Source organism: Dendropsophus ebraccatus, chromosome 14, assembly GCF_027789765.1.
Source record: "Dendropsophus ebraccatus isolate aDenEbr1 chromosome 14, aDenEbr1.pat, whole genome shotgun sequence".
NCBI classification, from domain to species: Eukaryota; Metazoa; Chordata; class Amphibia; order Anura; family Hylidae; genus Dendropsophus; species Dendropsophus ebraccatus.
The window spans coordinates 28,105,741-28,120,687 of NC_091467.1; positions in this window are offsets into that span (position 1 = coordinate 28,105,741).

The following is a 14,947-nucleotide window of genomic DNA, read 5'->3' on the forward strand; positions in this document are numbered from 1 at the left end:
ATTTGGTTGAATTTAGGGCTCTACATGTCAGTAACATCATTATCTTTTCGATATATCAAAGTCAATTTTTTTTCTCTAGACTTCAATATTCACCATTACAGGGTCTATGCAGGAAACTCACCATTACAGGGTCTATGCAGGAAACTCACCATTACAGGGTCTATCCAGGAAACTCACCATTACAGAGTCTATGCAGGAAATTCACCATTACAGGGTCTATGCAGGAAATTCACCATTACAGGGTCTATGCAGGAAACTCACCATTACACCGTCTATGCAGGAAATTTACCATTACAGGGTCTATGCAGGAAATTCCCCATTACAGGGTCTATGCAGGAAACTCACCATTACAGGGTCTATGCAGAAAATTCCCCATTACAGGGTCTATGCAGGAAACTCACCATTACAGGGTCTATGCAGGAAATTCACCATTACAGGGTCTATGCAGGAAACTCACCATTACAGGGTCTATGCAGGAAACTCACCATTACAGGGTCTAGGCAGGAAAAAGGTCACAAATGCAGTGAAGGAGCAGCAGTAGTCATTGGAGGCCAGTGGAGGTCCAGCAATAGACATTTGAGGCCAGTACAGGAGCAGCAGTAGCCAACATGGAGGACAGGCAGGAGCAGCAGTAGCCAACATGAAGGCCAGGCAGGATCAGCAGCAGCCAACATGGAGACCAGGCAGGAGCAGCAGTAGCCAACATGGAGGGCAGGCAGAATCAGCAGTAGCCAACATGAAGGCCAGGCAGGAGCAACAGTAGTCAACATGGAGGACAGGCAGGATCAGCAGTAGCCAACATGGAGGCCAGGCAGGAGCAGCAGTAGCCAACATTGAGGCCAGGCAGGATCAGCAGTAGCCAACATGGAGGCAAGGCAGGAGCAGCAGTAGCCAACAAGGAGGGAAGGCAGGATCAGCAGTGGCCAACATGGAGGCCAGGCAGGAGCAACAGTAGTCAACATGGAGGGCAGGCAGGATCAGCAGTAGTCAACATGGAGGCCAGGCAGGATCAGCAGTAGCCAACATGGAGGCCAGGCAGGAGCAGCAGTAGCCAACATGGAGGCCAGGCAGGAGCAACAGTAGTCAACATGGAGGGCAGGCAGGATCAGCAGTAGCCAACATGGAGGCCAGGCAGGAGCAACAGTAGTCAACATGGAGGGCAGGCAGGATCAGCAGTAGCCAACATGGAGGCCAGGCAGAAACAGCAGTAGCCAACAAGGAGACAAGGGCAGGCACAGCAGTAGTCAACCTAGATGCCAGTTAAGGCCCAGCAGTAGCCAACACTGAGGCAAGGGCAGGCACAGCAGTAGTCAACCTAGATGCCAGTCAAGGCCCAGCAGTAGCCAACATTGAGGCAAGGGCAGGCACAGCAGTAGTCAACCTAGATGCCAGTCAAGGCCCAGCAGTAGCCAACATTGAGGCAAGGGCAGGCACAGCAGTAGTCAACCTAGATGCCAGTTAAGGCCCAGCAGTAGCCAACATTGAGGCAAGGGCAGGCACAGCAGTAGTCAACCTAGATGCCAGTTAAGGCCCAGCAGTAGCCAACATTGAGGCAAGGGCAGGCGCAGCAGTAGTCAACCTAGATGCCAGTTAAGGCCCAGCAGTAGCCAACATTGAGGCAAGGGCAGGCACAGCAGTAGTCAACCTATATGCCAGTTAAGGCCCAGCAGTAGCCAACATTGAGGCAAGGGCAGGCACAGCAGTAGTCAACCTAGATGCCAGTCAAGGCACAGCAGTAGCCAACATTGAGGCAAGGGCAGGCACAGCAGTAGTCAACCTAGATGCCAGTCAAGGCCCAGCAGTAGCCAACATTGAGGCAAGGGCAGGCACACCAGTAGTCAACCTAAATGCCAGTCAAAGCCCAGCAGTATCCAACAAAGAGGCAAGGGCAGGCACACCAGTAGTCAACCTAGATGCCAGTTAAGACCCAGCAGTAGCCAACATTGAGGCAAGGGCAGGCATAGCAGTAGTCAACCTAGATGCCAGTCAAGGCCCAGCAGTAGCCAACAAGGAGGCAAGGGCAGGCACAGCAGTAGACAACATGGATGCCAGTTAAGGCCCAGCAGTAGCCAATTATGAGGCCAGTGAAGGCCCAGTAGTAGCCAATATGGAGGCCAGGGCAGGAGTAGCAGTTGTAATGAGGTGACATGAGCAGCAGAAGCAGAATAATGAGGTCCATGGACAGGCGAGAGGTAGCAGGGCAGCAGGAAAGGTGGAATGACCAGTAAGGTCTAGTTCACATATAGGCCATAATAGATGCAGAAAAGGTCCTACATCTTGGTGACAACAGGACCAAATCCTAGTCTATGGTATCAGGAGCAGGTGTCACAAAGTCCTTATCTATCCATGTGGCATTCATTTTGATGAAAGTCAGACGTTCCACACTATCATAGGACAATCTGGTTCTCCTGGGACTGACAATAAGACCTGCTGCGCTGAAAACTCGCTCGGATGACACACTGCTGGCCGGACTGGAGAGTATGTCCAAAGCAAATTCAGCGAGTTGTGGCCAGACAACTAATTTTCCCACCCAGTAGTCCAGGGGTTCGGGGACGTTAGGTGGCAACGTAGATGTCCTGCTGCTGTGCGGGTGCCCCTGTTACCCCGGCCTGTGGCTGCATGAAAGCGTGCACCATGGACATCAGGCTCAGACTGATGCCGCTGCTCATGCCACCCAAGCTGCTAGAGGAGGATGTGGAGGAGGCAGCGCCGCTGGTGTGGCCCTGGTGGGAATGGCGTGAATGAGAGCGCCGTGTTCCAAAGGCTGCCACTAACTGTGCACCCAGCTCCTCTCTATAATAATTCATTTTTTCCTCCCGTTGGGAAGGGTGAGTGAATTCACACAGCTTGTTGTGATACCGTGGGTCCAGTAGTGTGGCCAGCCAGAACTCATCCCGTTGACGAACCCTTTGCAAGCGTGGGTCGCCCCGAAAGCATATCAACATGCGCTTAGCCATTTCCACCAGGGAGTGTGAAGGAGTCCCCGCCTCCATCTCCACAGCATACTGCCGATGGGTACTGCCTCCATCCTCCTCATCCTCCTTATAGCCCTGCATATCCTCCTCTTGCCCCATCAGCTCCAGTACATGAAGCATGGGTATGATGGCGCTCAGTCCTGTGTCTTGCCCACTGACCAGAAAGGTGGCCTCCTCAAAGAATCGTAGCAAGCGGCAGGTGTCACGCATGAGCTGCCACTGCCCGAGCTCCAAGTTACACAGGGGAGTCGCCGTGTCCGTCTGCATCAAATCAGTCAAGGCCTTCCTCTGCTCATAGAGCCGGTCCAGCATGTGGAGGGTGGAGTTCCACCGCGTGGCTACATCGCAAATAAGACGATGGTTGGAAAGACCATTCGTCTGCTGCAGGTCGAGGAGGATGTGGTGAGAGCGACTTAAATGGCTGAAATGGTTACACAGCTTTCGAGCCATTGACAGCACAGTCTAAAAATGGGATGAAGACTTTAGAAAGTGTGTAACTATTAGGTTTAAAACATGTGCCATACACGGGGCATGCCTCATACCTCCTCAATGCAGTGCGGAGAGAATTTTGCTCCCATTGTCACTCACCACCGTCCCAACTTTAAGATGGTGTGGAGTCAGCCACGAGAGGATTTCCATCTCGAGGAGGCGGTGCAGCTATTCCCCTGTGTGTCTCCTTTCACCCAGGCAGGCTAGATGCAGCACAGCGTGACACCCAGTGGTGGATTAAATGTACCCTGGGCCCCGGGCTGTCCACCCAACCTGGCCCCCCCCCCCCAGTCAATTCGCCCACATTATAATCTGCTACTGCGCCCCCCCCCACTGTCCCCAATAAACACTGCCTGCCTCCCCTCCCTGCTGGCCCCAATAAACATAATGTTTGGTCCCTTGCTGCTACCCCCAGTAAGCATTGCCCACCCCACCTCCACTGCCCCCAATAAACATATTGCCACCTCACCTGGTCCCCTGATGTTGCCCCCCCCCAAGGTCACAGCAGCACAGAGGATGTCAGGAGAGGAGGGTGCTGATCTTATAGGAGAGGTCACAGTAGCACAGAGGATGTCAGGAGAGGAGGGTGCTGATCTTATAGGAGAGGTCCGAGCAGCACAGAGGATGTCAGGAGAGGAGGGTGCTGATCTATAGGGGAGGTCCCAGCAGCACAGAGGATGTCAGGAAAGGAGGGTGCTAATCCTATAGGAGATAGTCCCCCTTTATAGATGGTCTCCCTCTTTCCCCCTTTATAGATGGTCCCCCTTTCCCCCCTTATAGATGGTCCCCCTCTTTCCCCCCCTTATAGCTGGTCCTACTTTCCCCCCCTTATAGCTGGTCCTCCTTTCCCCCCCTTATAGATGGTCCTCCTTTCCCCCCCTTATAGATGGTCCTCCTTTCCCCCCCTTATAGCTGGTCCTCCTTTCCCCCCCTTATAGCTGGTCTTCCTTCCCCCCCCTTATAGATGGTCCTCCTTTCCCCCCCTTATAGCTGGTCCCCCTCTTTCCCCCCTTATAGCTGGTCCTCCTTTCCCCCCTTATAGCTGGTCACCCTCTTCTCCCCTTTATAGATGCCCCCCAATCAGTAAATAACACAAAAATAACAAAATACAACTCACCTACCCTGCGTTCCCCCGTCGATCCTCTCTCTGTCTGCAGTCTCCGGCTAAGCGCGGCTGCCGGGGGTGTCCCGTCCTTTCCCCGACAGCGCGCGCATCACGCAGCTCCAAGTGCCGCCTGGGCCCTGACTTCCGGTACGTGCGCTCCCAGTACCGGAAGTCAGGGCCCAGGCGGCACTAGGAGCTGTGTGATGCGCGCGCTGCCGGGGAGAGGACGGGACACCCCCGGCAGCCGCGCATCAGCCGGAGGCAGCCGGAGACTCTTGTGACCGCAAGCGAAACAATGCTTGCGGTCACAAGAGCCTGCAGTGGCGGGGGGAAGGGGGCCTCCCGGGCGGCATTATAATGTGGGCGGCAAGGCATGGGCCCCCCCGGAGCCTCGGGCCCCGGGCGGCCACCCAAACCGCCTACATTATAATCCGCCATTGGTGACACCTCCGTGCTACACCCAAGTGGTACAAGGGAGGAACACTAACGGTTGAGGAGGTTTTGGACCTACTGGTGGAGGTGGAGGAGGAGGAGGACCGTGACACAGGAACCCTGCTGTGACAACAGGGTTGTGTCATCGCCCTTCCCTGACCAAGTTGCTGGGGGTCCGCCGGCCATATTACATTTACCCACTGAGCAGTAATGGATATATACTGCCCTTGCCCGTAATTACAGCTCCAGATGTCTGTGGTTAAATGTACATGTCTGCTCACTGAATGGCTCAGCGAGTCAGCAACCTTTTCACGAACATAGCTGTACATGGCCTGGAGCACCAGCAACTTGGCCAGGTGGGCGTTCAGCTTGACTGCTGCGGGATTGCTGGGTGCATATGTCTGCCTCCGGTATAGGGACTCCATGATGACAAGCTGCCTACTGCTACCAACACAGGGGCCACCAGCCTAAGAAGGGAGTCACACTCCCTTCCACAGAGGAGGTCTGACTCTGTGAAAGGCCCCCCTGACTACTGCTGCTTCCTGCTGCTGTTGCCCGCGGCTCTGCCTGGGCCTGCTGTGACCCACTATCACCCCGTTTCTCCCAGGCGGAAAGGTGGTGGCCCTTCATATGGGCAGCCATGGCACTGGTGCCAGGATGGCAACTCTTGTCTCTTTTAATGCGCCTGTCGCACAGGCGACAGATGACCGCATAGGTATCCTCCGGGCACTTTTTAAAAAACTGCCACACAGGCGAGGTGTAGAGTCTAGTACCGACAGGCTGCGAGGATGGGCGGGAGCTGCCGATACTAGGACCTGCAGTGGTGGAGGTTTCCCCAGTGGTCATCTGCTTGTCCCGGCTACGCTTAAGACTTGTTAGGTGACTACTGCTGCCTGTCTGCTTTTTAGTTGTGGCGGGCCTGCTGGCGGACGGATTCCCGGTTGACAAATCCGTCGAATAAGCCAAATCTTGCCGTGGATCCCATGTAACATCCGATGTAGCATCATCCTGTTCCAGAATGATGCTATGATCCTCATCAGGCTCCTGCCCAGCCCTCTCTCGTCTACTACCTACTGCTCTCCTGCCAGGACTAACATGGGCCTGCTCTGATATCGCCTCCGACAAAGCTATGCCCTGCACTTGATTGTCCCCTGTCTCTTTCTCCACGTGCTCATCGTCAAAGAGCAGTTGGCTGCTCATAGACGCCAACAGTTCCCTTGCAGGCGGCGGGTCAAAAGTTAGCGGGATGTTGCTGAGGATGTCAGATGGAGGACGTGGGGGAATTGCTGCGTGCTCGTGCCAAGTCAGGGTCGTGTCCGAGGTACCCACAGATACCTGGCTGGCTGTCTCACTACTCATCCTTGTGGATGTCGAAGTGTGAGCCAGCCACTCCAGGACTATGGAATTAGACGTGTGGACACGACCCTGGTGTGACAAAGGAAGCTCAGGCCTGCCACTGGGCCCTCTTCCTGCGCTACTTCCTCTTATGCCCCTTGAGCCAGACTCTCTGCCCTGCCCTCTGCCTGAAACGCTTTGTGAGGTTTCCTGCTGCCGCTGTGCCATGACTTTATATTCAAATTATGATTTCAACACTTGGTAGATGAGAACAGTATTATCTGTAATATATAGGACTTGTAATATATAGGACAACTATAGAAATTGTCTATATATATAGCACTTTTAAGATACAATGCTATACACCCGAACCAGGTATTTTGGACTCTAAGGATAAGACGGATGTGATATATACACTTTCAATCAGAAGGGTCCAAGTATAGAAATTGGGTAAATAGCACTTTTTTAAAGATACAATGCTATACACCTGAACCAGGTATTTTAGTCTCTCAGGATAAGGCGGATGTGATATACACACTTTCAATCAGAAGGGTCCCAGTATAGAAATTGGGTATATATATATATCTAGCACTTTTTTTTAAGATACAGTGCTATACACCTGAACCAGGTATTTTTGTCTCTCAGGATAAGACAGATGTGATATACACACTATCAGAAGTATAGGACTTGTATATCTGTACTGCACATTTTGGTTCCGTGCACCCTTTTCTGTCCTTTGCCTAATCTATTTATCTTTCGCCCTCTCTATATTTCTCTCTCAATCACTAGATGTTTCTCCTCTCCGCTTTCCTAATCTTTCCTTTCCCTTCCCACAATATCTTCTCAGTAGTCTGTAGTACACAACAGCAGCTTGCTTCTTCTCTCTCTCTCTCCCTCTACACACTGTGCGCAGGGCCGTCTTAACAGCATTATGGGCCCCTGGGCAGAGGTGCAAATAGGGCCCCCCCCCCAACCGCCGCCATCAAATCCCCCACATCTTTGCATATAGTGCCCCCCATAGAAGCCAATTTCCCCATATAGTACCCCCCATAGTAGCCAGTGCCCCCCATAGTAGCCAGTACCCCCATAGTAGCCAGTACCCCCCATAGTAGCCAGTACCCCCCATAGAAGCCAGTGCCCCCCATAGTAGCCAGTACCCCCATAGTAGCCAGTGCCCCCCATAGTAGCCAGTGCCCCCCATAGTAGCCAGTGCCCCCCATAGTAGCCAGTACCCCTATAGTAGCCAGTGCCCCCCATAGTAGCTAGTGCCCACCATAGTAGTCAGTACCCCCCATAGTAGCCAGTGCCCCCCATAGTAGCCAGCACCCCTATAGTAGCCAGTGCCCCCCATAGTAGCCAGTGCCCCCATAGTAGCCAGTGCCCCCCATAGTAGCCAGCACCCCTATAGTAGCCAGTGCCCCCCATAGTAGCCAGTGCCCCCATAGTAGCCAGTGCCCCCCATAGTAGCCAGTGCCCCCCATAGTAGCCAGTACCCCTATAGTAGCCAGTGCCCCCCATAGTAGCCAGTGCTCCCCATAGTAGCCAGTGCCCCCATAGTAGCCAGTGGCCCCATAGTAGCCAGTGACCCCCCAAAACAGCAAACCAGTTACTCACCCGTCCGGCGGCCCCAGCAGCTGATGTCTCCCGTCAGCGCGTCACTCCCATCATCCTCCGGGCACAGGCAGCGGGGTACAGAGAGACTGCCTGTGCCGGAAGTGTCCGGCTGCATGACACATCCAGGACACAGGCAGTCTCTCTGTACCCCACTGCCTGTGCCCGGAGGATGACGGGAGTGACGCGCTGACGGGAGACATCAGCGTCTGGGGCCGCCGGACGGGTGAGTAACTGGACTGCCGGCCCCTTCTATCGCCACTCAGCTGAGCCGATCAGAAGCCCAGGAAAGTGCTGCTCATTGCACTTTCCTGGGCTTCTAATCGGCTCAGCTGAGAAGCGATAGAAGGGGCGGGCGGAGGGGGTCGCTCAGGGCCGCTCACTATGCATATGCTTAGTGAGCGGCAATACAGGGGGCGGGCAGGACGGCTTCCTTGCGGTGCTCAGCCCTGCTTGGAAGCCGTCTTCTCTTTATAGGACGCACTTAGTTTTATAAGTGCGTCTTATAAAGCGAAAAATACAGGTGTGTCCCAGAGGGCAGGGGCCTCCTAGGACACAAGGGCCCCCGGGCAGCCGCCTACCCTGCCCAATGGGTAAGACGGCCCTGACTGTGCGGTCATGTGACCGCTCCTTTCAAAGCAATACCGACGTCACACAGGGGGTGGGCTAGAACAAGATCCCTGCTGATTGGATGTGTCCCGGGCATCATGAGAAAACGGTTTTCCCGCGGCTGCCATTTTAGAAAGCAAGAAAAAAAAAATCGGAGTGTATTTCCAAAAATCCGAATCCGATCGGACTCAGATTTTTGGGAAGATCCGAACTGGATCCCATACCGAGCAAACCGGTTCGCTCATCTGTAATGCTCACTGCACCCCTTGTTAGGGGGTTTCCACTGTCTTGGCTGGCCCTTGAAATCCATTCCAGTGACATCCAGCTTGCAAAGGCCAATTGGCGCTCCTTCCCTTTGGAGGCTCGTCCTGCACCTGCTCGGCATTTTATGTCTACATGTGGGGTATTTCCGTACTCCGGAGAAACTGCGCTACATGTATTTTTATTCCCTTGTAAAAATGAAAAATTGAAGGCTAGAATAACATTTTAGTGTAAAAAAATTTATTTTTCCTTTTTCACGCCACAATGTTTTTCAAATCTGTGAAACACCTGTGGGGTCCAATTTTTAAATTCTCGAGGGGTGTAGTTTTCTAAATGGTGTCCTCTTAGGGGTGTTTTTTATGACCAAATAATAACAGAGGCGTTGAAATTCACTAGGAGCTCCATTATATCTGAGCCTTGTGGTTGCATCAAATAGCGCAATAGGGCCACATATGGGGTATTTCTATAAACTGTAGAAACAGGGCAATCAATATTGGGGGGCATTTGTCTGGTAATAAGTTTATAATTATGAAAGATATTGGATTACAATAAAATGTCTGCACAGAAAATTAAAACTTTCAATTTTCTTACACACTTAGCTTTTATTTCTGTGATTCACCTAGAAAAACTTTCTGGATGTGCTTTTGCAGAGTTTAGGGGGTGCAGTTTCTGAAACGGGGTGCTTTGTGGGGTTTTCTAACATATAGTCCCCTCAGATACACTTTTAGGCTATGTTCACACTACGTATGAATCCGTTCGTAGTGCGAATATACGCACGTAGTTTTGAGGTTGATGCGTTCGCTTGAAAGTATACGATATACGCCCGCACAATGCACACTACGTATGAGCTTACGGCCGGATCGTATACGGTGCCGTGAAAAATGAACACGACCATTGTTTGAGGACGGAAATGTTCCAACTCACGGCCGTGGATTTCCATGAGGTCCCGTACGAAGTACTTATTTCAGCCAAATTGAACGTGATTTTTAGATCCAAAAGGTTCTGTGAGTTTTATTGGGCTGGGCGAAGATTTCCAAGTAAATGACCTGTTTCAGATCGCTTCGAAACAAGCTAGGGAAGCATAACTGTACTACGGGCGTATGTTCACGGTTCGCCCGCATGTTCGCAATCCGGCCGCATGTCTATTTTTCCCACGGCCGTACTTTCAGCCGCACATGTACGGCTGCGTACGAACTACGGCCGGACTCATACGTAGTGTGAACATAACCTAAACCTGAACAGGTTCCTTAAAAAAAAATCAGATTTTGAAATTTTAGTGAAAATTTGGAAAATTGCTGCTAATGTTTTAAACTTCCTATTGTCTCAAAAAAAAGAAAGATAGTTTGCTAAAAGCCGCCAACATAAAGTAGACATGTTGCTAATGCTATTTAATATATAATTTATGTGGCATAATCATTTTCTGTACAAGCAGGAAAGTTTCAAAGTTGGAAAAATGCAATTTTTCACGTGATTGTTTTTTTCATAAAGATTTGTTATAAGTAGAAGAAAACTATTTCAGAATCAGCCAGATAGGTAAAAGCATCCCGAAGTTATTAATGAATAAAGTGACACAGGTCTTAAAACTTGCCTCGGTCCGTAAGCCCATTTCAGGCCCGGTCCTTAAAGGGTTAATGTCTAAACCCCTGGCAACAAATGTGAGTACAGCCCTGAGTAAAAATGGCCAAATTAGCCATCTTCCATGCCCATTGTCACATGAGGAATTGGTTTTACAAGGTCTCAAGTGTGAATTGGAAGCAAGTGTGTTACATTTTGCATTATCGCTCTCACACTCTCAGGCCATGTTTACATGGCGTAAGACCCGGTCGTTCTGTGACCCAGCCGGATCACAGAACAGCCGGTGTCAGAGAAGATCATCCCGGGCGGTACTGCAGCAGTGGCCGGATGATCTTCATTTCTTCTGAATTGGGATGCGGGCGCACCCGTGTGTTTACAATGTTGTAAATCTATGGGAGCCTTGATCTAGAATAGACATCAGCTGCAGTTTGCACCACTAATAAGTTATAATAAATCCTTTGATCCGGGGAAGCTATGACATTCTCCTTCACACGTTTTAGAAAAATATACAAAAAGAATGGTGTTTAAAATGGTGACCGCATAAAAATAATCCTTTTTATGCCAGAAAACTTGTACTAAGGCTGGATACATTTCCCCTTTTGTATTTTGAAGATCTTTCCTTGACTTCTGTTACAATAGTATATATTATGTATATTATATAAATAGTAGTGTTGTAATAATAATAATACTGCTTTTCCACCACTAGATGTCTCTTGTGTACACTATTCCAGATATGCATGTCAAAGTGCTGTCAGTTTGCTTTCTCCTCTGAGCTGTCATGTCTGCAAAAAAAACTCCAATCTTTAATTTCTGGTGACAGTGTCACAGAGGCCGGTCTGTAACACTGTTTGCACCCACCCTGCTCTCAGACCACGGCTCCATCATTATGGTGCCCCCCACCTCCTCCGAGAATGATTGACAATGATTACGGAGTGTCTAATCCGGAGGACCTTGATCTTGAGTACAGGGACCCTGAAATTGTCACTGGATGGAGCTAAGGGCCACTCCCTTCATACCAGATATAGGCAACTGCAGCTTTCATCTACATCATCTAATGCTGCGTTTACACGTAACGATTATCGTGCGAATTTGCGCGATAACGGTCGAATTCGAACGATAATCGTACGTGTAAATGCAGTGAACGATCGAACGACGCACGATAAATCGTACATCGTGATCTTTCATCAGGTCAGCAAATCGTCGTTCATCGTACGCAGAAAATTCGCAAATCGTTCCGTGTGAACAGTCGTTCGCCGATTTAACCAATGTGTGAGATAGGCTTAAACGATCGCAAAAGGATCGCAGTGCGAATTTTCGTACGATATATCGTACCGTCTAAACGCTGATCGTTATAAAAAAAAAATCGTAAATCCGACATCGCTAATCGTACGATCGGGCCAATAATCGTTACGTGTAAACGCAGCATAAGTCTCTTTGGTCCCTTTTACATATTAATTGTAGACAGTATCCATTGATTTCAATGGATCCTTTTACACATAAGTAATTGCTATGTATCTGCAGCACATATCAACTATACCTATGAATAGGTCCATCGAATTGCGAATGGCTACAGATGTAGACTTACTTATGCCCTATCCTGTGAATAGAGCATAACTTGTCAAAACAAGAATACCTCTTTAAGTGCTAGAGTGTTCCCTTGAAGTATCCTTTGATACTTTAGTGGGCCTGTCAGACCCATTAAATTGGGAATCTTTCTTAGGGCCCTATTCCACTAGACGATTATCGTTCACATAATCGTTAACGATTAACGATCTCAAACGACCGCTATTGCGAAAGATCTTAAAATGTTCACTCATTTCCATGGAACGATAATCATTACTTATGATCGTATTTGCGATCGTTTTTTCTTCGCTATTGCATTCGTATCTACTGCGAACGACCAAACAACGTCTTATTCAATACGAACAATTTGAGAACGTTTTGCAAACGAGCAACGATAAAAATAGGTCCAGGTCTTATAAAGCGATCAACGATTTCATGTTCGGTCGTTACTCGTTAAATGCATTTCAACCGACCTATTATCGTTTAGATTCGAACTATTTAACGATAATCTGAACTATAATCGTCCGGTGGAATAGGGCCCTTATGGTACTTTTACACGGAGCGATAATTCGCCTGATCGCACGACTAACGGTTTTGAATGAACAATGTTTTTTTTTTATAATGATCAGCGTTTAGATGGAATGATACATCGTATGGAAAAATCGTTATGCGACCGTTTTGCGATCGCTTAAGCCTATCTCACACATAGGTGAAATTGTTGAAAGAATGTTTACACGGAACGATCAGCGAATTTTTTGCGAATGATCAACGACCATTTGAGAACATGTTGAAAGATCAAAATGAACGATTTCTCGCTCGTCGCTTGATCGTTCGCTGTGTTTACACGGAACGATTATTGCTCAAATGCGATCATTATCGCGAAAATTCGAACGATAATCGTTCCGTGTAAAAGGACCATTAGAGTGGCTTACAAACCTGTGTAGTCTTTTCTCTAGTGTGATTTCTCTTACTATGGGAAGGCTGGAGGAGAGATTTTTATCATGTGTGGAGTTCTAGTGATCCCACTACTCCTAGTTATACAGTCCTGCAATGCCAGACGCAGGTTGCCACTTTATAATCTGAATAAGAGCATAAAGGATTATTTAGGAGCCGAATTGTCAAAACAGATAGGGAGTGTAATAAGCCACATACCTCATGTGGGGGGCAGCAATCCCTGTAAAATGTCTCTCCCAGTGGCTGTGCAGCTTAGAGAAGTGAGCTGCAGAGTAATATCAGAGTCACAGCCAGTCCGAGTTCTTGTTAGCGGTAACCAGCGCTCGTGCCCTTCCAGCAAAGCCGAATCCTTATAGAAACCCCCAACCTTAGATTACTCCAGTTCATCTTAGCTCTACATAGGGAGTTCCATATGGCTCAAAGTCTTAATCAAAGATTCCCTGTAGCAGAGGAATGTGTCAGCAAGGTCGTCACCGATGGAGGTGAAGGTTACCTGGTCCTCTTGCAGATCTTGTCTCGCCTGCCGTTGAGGAGAGGAGGTTCTGTTATACCATAGTCCATCTCAAGGGTCTTGTCTGGAGTGGTTTCATTTTCCACTGGTGTCGGATCGCTCTTAAAGGGGTTATCCAGCGCTACAAAAACATGGCCACTTTTCCCCCTCTCGTCTCCAGTTCAGGTGCAGTTTGCAATTAAGCTCCATTTACTTCAATGGAACTGAGTTTTAAAACCCCACCCAAACTGGAGACAACAGTAGGAGGAAAGTGGCCATGTTTTTGTAGCGCTGGATAACCTCTTTAACAATAGCAGCTCCTGTAGGTAGTGAATTTTCATACCCTGCAGGCGTCTCTTCTTCCTTTTCTGGTGTTTGGAGGTTAACTGCCTTGCCCAAGGCCGTGGTTGGTTTCACAGTCTCTGTCTTGGCCTCTGGAGAGCTTAATCCACACACAGGGGTGTTGACTTCGAAAACATCACAGCAGCACAAGTAGCTAACCTCCAAACACCAGAAAAGGAATACCTAACCCTAACTTTTGCTTTACTCCACACAAGGTCACAACCATTGGAACCACTGTTATTTCCCCTATTCCTGTATACAAGGATGAGGCAGTAATAGACAGTGAGCCAACCGCACATCCTGAGAAGTATATCCCCACATTCAATATCCACATAGATCCTCTATCTATGAATTTAGAAAACCTATTAGATAGAAAGGACACCCATCTAATTCATATTGGTAATGAGATTGAGAAAGCAGATGCATCCTTAAATGAATTATTAAATGATGGGGATGTAGAACTTACTACTACCAATTCGTTGTTAGAAACCGGGTTAAAGGAATTACTAATAGGGCAAACCTGTCATGTTTTTTATTATTTTAGGGATGATAGTATATTTGGGACAGATGATGAAACAACAGAGGAGAAAATTACAATGGCTATTGGAAGAAAGACACAAGCAATTATTAAGATAAGGTATGGCCTTTTTTTGAGTTTACCATGGCCACAAGGGGGCGACTGTTACCAAAAGGATAATTGCTTACTCTTATTCTTTTATATAAATGCTTATTCCTCTCTATCCATACACTGAAATAAATTTATGGCTATGTTCACACTACGTATATGTCCGGGCGCATATTTTCGCGGCCGGGCATATACGTGTTAAACTCGCTACGTACGGTCCACAAACTTACGCCCGTAGTCTACTTACGCTTACCGAGCGCCCTACGTAGCGATCTGACAGCGGTCTTTTACTTGGAAATCTTCGGCTAGCCCCGGACACCCCACAGAACCTTTAGGGCCCTATTCCACCGGACGATTATCGTTCAGATTATCGTTAAATCGTTCGAATCTAAACGATAATCGTTCGGTTGAAATGCAGTAACGATTAACGACCGAACGAGAAATCGTTGATTGCTTTATAAGACCTGGACCTATTTTTATCGTTGCTCGTTTGCAAAACGTTCGCAAATCGTTCGCATTGAATAAGACATCGTTCGGTCGTTCGCAATAGATACGAACGCAATAGCGAAGAAATACGGAAG